Raw genomic sequence first — 4,681 nt, 5'->3', positions numbered from 1 at the left:
TGCTCTTCTTTCCTTTCTCTCCCAACAGAGTTCATCAATGGAATAAAGTATGCCCTGTTTTGTCTCTGTCAGGCCTGATGCTACTACTTACCCCTCGTGTGTCCAACTTACGAAATAAACATGGCAATTTTGGTGTCTATTAGAGCTGACGTTGCCATTCAATTCTAGCCTGTTCAATCATGGCAATGGACATAGCACTTATTGCTTCTAGCAGACAAACTGCTGCTAACTGCCTTTGGATTCATGCTCTAATACAAAGCCATTTCCATGGATCGGAAAACTACTGCAGAAGGATGCCTCCAAAATTCCTCCTATTCAATTATACAACACAATAACAATTAACTAATGTACTAATTAACTAACTTAAGCACGGCCATTTAGCCTAGATTCACTTAGACATAATCTAAAGATTTTTTTTTGTACATTTCCATCGGGAGTCACTTGACTCCCTCTATTCCTACCTTAATATAAATCTAAATACACCTTAATTATCAATATTACCTAATTCACTATTACTATTGCGTAATCTGATTTATTAAAATATTATTTATTAAAAATTATTAATTAAATAAAAGAACATTAATATTAATAAAGCAAAAACGCCTAACTTTCTCTTCTGTGCGCTCTCAGTCCAACTACCCTTATAAAGCAACAATTTAATTAAACCTGCTCTCATACCTTATTTTGTTCACCTTCAGGAGTCACTCTGACTTCCATTAAACAATCTAAAATAACTACCTTCCAAGTTGCCTAATTTACCTCTGATTTCCAAGTTCCCCTTTACTCAAATTACAGAATTGAAATAACTTTATCGCATTCAAATAACTTCTATTAAAATCTCTTTCAAAAGGTGACAACATATTCCTGAATTCACATGCCTATTTTGATAATAACATATATGGCCAAACAATACTAATTATTAACTAAATTAAACAAAAAACAAATACCCAATATAATAATTATTTTTTCTCCCTTCCACAGTGTCCAATTAAGGAAATGGGCATGGCAATTATGGTGTCTATTAGAGCTGACGTTGCCATTCGATTACGGCCTGTTTAATCATGGAAATAAACATGGCAATTATGGATTCTAGCAGTCCTTATGCTACTAACTGATTTGGACTTATGCTCTAATACAAAGCCATGTTCTTTGATCGGAAAACTACTTCAGTGGAATGCCTCCAAGGCCTCTCCTGCTTCATCTTATTATACAATTACAGTTGGCTGTCCAACTAAGGATCGGAAAAATACCCCATGTCCAATTATAGAATAAACACTTTTTCAATCTTGGAAATAAACATGGCATTAATGGATTCTAGCAGTCCTGATGCTGCTAACTGCTCTGGATTTATACTCTAATACAAAGCCATGTTCATGGATTGGAAAATTACTTCAGAAGGATGCCTCTTAAATCTCTCCTACTTCATCATATAATGCAATCGCAATTATAATTAATTATCCAACCAAGGATCGGAAAACTACTTCATGTCCAATTAATGTATAAACATGGAAGTTATGGGTCCTATTATAGCTGACGTTGCCATTCGATTCTAGTCATAAGCTCCAATACGACGTTAAGACACTGAATCAAAAAACTATTCCAGAAGAACGCCTTCCAAACTCTCCCTCCTCTATTATACAATAAAACATTAATTACAATCAAATTACTAAATTAAATAACCCAAGCATGGCCATGGGCATGAGAGTGCACAGCCTAAATTATATACACAAAGTAATAACCCTAATAAATCTGCTTTTGTACAATGCCTTCAGGAGTCACTTCGACTCCCTCTAATCCAACTTAAAATAAAATACTCTAAATTAATTAACTTCTTACCAAGTTACCCTGGCACCCAAATTACTTAATTTAAATTTAATTAACTAATATCTAACTATAGCAAAAGTACAAAAGTATACTTTACTGTATTCTAGTATCTCCTTCTTATAGCTCTCTCAGGACGCGACAGCAGAATCCTGAATGCACATATTCGTGTTGGGGTAACATGCCTATGATGATATTTAGCCTCTGGCTATACCAAATCTGAGGCTTCCTTGCAAAGAGTAAACGCTCTGAACAGGGATGCTCCGGCGCGAGTCTGCTGCTTAAATATTTTTGATTAATTCTGTCGCCTCCTGGGAGGACTGCACTTAAAATTAAAGCCTCTGAATTTTATAAGAATCATAAACCTGATAAATATAAAAGTCTCAACTTAGCAGCTTTTCAGAGACCCTTTCCCAGTCCACAAACCCAAAGCGAGGCATTTACACAGCAACAAATAATCCTATTGCACTGTGTCACCCATGGCCAATTAAAACAAAATACTAATTACATCAAACTACCTATAAATACCTGAACTAATTATTCTTTCTCCCTCAGTGTTCAATCTTGGAAATAAACATGGCATTAATGAATTCTAGCAGTCCTGATGCTGCTAACTGCTTTGGATTTATGCTCTAATACAAAGTCATGTTCACGGATCGGAAAATTACTTCAGAAGGATGCCTCTTAAACCTCTCCTACTTCATCATATAATGCAATCGCAATTACAATTAATTGTCCAGCCAAGGATCGGAAAATTACTTCAGAAGGATGCCTCTTAAACCTCTCCTACTTCATCATATATTGCAATCGCAATTACAATTAATTGTCCAACCAAGGATCGGAAAACTACTTCAGAAGGATGCCTCCAAAAAACTTCTACTCAATTATCAATACAATAACAATTATAACTAATGTACTAATTAACTAACTAAAGCACGGCCATTTAGCCCAGACTGATACACCTAGCCATAATCTAACGATATCTGTTTTTTGTACAATGCCACCGGGAGTCACTTGACTCCCTTAAAATCCAATCTTGAAATAAACATAAAAACACCTTAAACTATTCATACTACCTAATTCACTATTACTCCTGTGGCATCTGTACCACTAAATTAAATTATCAATTAAATAAAAGAATATTAATATTAACAAAGAATAAAAGCCTCACTTTCTCTGCATTCATAAATGCTTTACTGAGTGCTCCCTGTCCATCTAGCCTTAAAAAGAATCGATTCAATTATATCTAATTTTATACATCATTTTGTTCACCTTCAGGAGTTGCTCTGACTTCCTTTAAATAAACTAAAATAATTACACTCCAAATTGTTCAGTTAGCTCCTGTTTTTCAAGTTACACCTGTACCTAAATTACAGGATTAAATTAACACTATTGCAATCAAAGTGTTCTATTATTTGCCCTCTCAAAAGGTGACAACATAACCCTTAATGCACTCTTAGCAGGGCAACATGCCTATGATGATAGTAATACTTATGGCCAAATAATGTTAATTACTAACTATATTAAACATAAACAAAATACAAATACCCAAACTAATAATTCTTTTTCTCCCTTCCACAGTGTCCAACTTGTGAAATAAACATGACAGTTTTGATGTCTACTGGAGCTGACGTTGCCATTTAATGCTAGCCTGTTAAGTCATAGAAATAAACATGGCATTTATGGATTCTAGCAGTCCTGATGCTGCTAACTGATTTGGATTTATTCTCTAATACAAGCCATGTTCTCGGTTCGGAAAACTACTTCAGAAGGATGTCTCCAATAAACCTCTCCCACTTCATCATATAATGCAATCACAATTACGATTAATTGTCCAACCAAGGATCGGAAAACTACTTCATGTCCAATTAATGAATAAACATGGAAGTTATGGGTCCTATTAGAGCTGACGTTGCCATTCGATTCTAGTCATAAGCTCCAATATGACGTTAAGACACCGAATCGAAAAACTATTCCAGAAGAACGCCTTCCAAACTCTCCCTCCTCTATTATACAATAAAACATTAATTACAATCAAATTACTAAATTAAATAACCCAAGCATGGCCATGGGCATAAGAGTGCACAGCCTAAATTATATACACAAAGTAATAACCCTACTAAATCTGCTTTGTACAATGCCTTCAGGAGTCACTTCGACTCCCTCCAATCCAACCTAAAATAAAATACTCTAAATTAATTAACTTCTTACCAAGTTACCCTGGCACCCAAATTACTTAATTGAAATTTAATTATAACCAATAATCTAATTATAGCAAATGTACAAAAGTATACTCTTCTGTATTCTAGTATCTCCTTCTCATAGCTCTCTCAGGACGCGACAGCAGAATCCTGAATGCACATATTCGTGTTGGGGTAACATGCCTATGATGATATTTAGCCTCTGGCTATACCAAATCTGAGGCTTCCTTGCAAAGAGTAAACGCTCTGAACAGGGATGCTCCGGCGCGAGTCTGCCGCTTAAATATTTTTGATTAATTCTGTCGCCTCCTGGGAGGACTGCACTTAGAAATTAAAGCCTCTGAATTTTATAAGAATCATAAACCTGATAAACATAAAAGTCTCAACTTAGCAGCTTTTCAGAGACCCTTTCCCAGTCCATAAACCCAAAGCGAGGCATTTACACAGCAACAAATAATCCTATTGCACTGTGTCACCCATGGCCAATTAAAACAAAATACTAATTACATCAAACTACCTATAAATACCTGAACTAATTATTATTTCTCCCCCAGTGTTCAATCTTGGAAATAAACATGGTATTAATGGATTCTAGCAGTCCTGATGCTGCTAACTGCTCTGGATTTACGCTCTAATACAAAGCCATGTTCACGGATCGG

This window comes from Scaptodrosophila lebanonensis, unplaced genomic scaffold, assembly GCF_003285725.1.
Source record: "Scaptodrosophila lebanonensis strain 11010-0011.00,11010-0021.00 unplaced genomic scaffold, SlebRS2 tig00001439-arrow-arrow-pilon, whole genome shotgun sequence".
Lineage (NCBI taxonomy): Eukaryota > Metazoa > Arthropoda > Insecta > Diptera > Drosophilidae > Scaptodrosophila > Scaptodrosophila lebanonensis.
The sequence above is the reverse complement of the archived record's forward strand: the minus strand, read 5'-3'. Positions refer to the sequence as shown.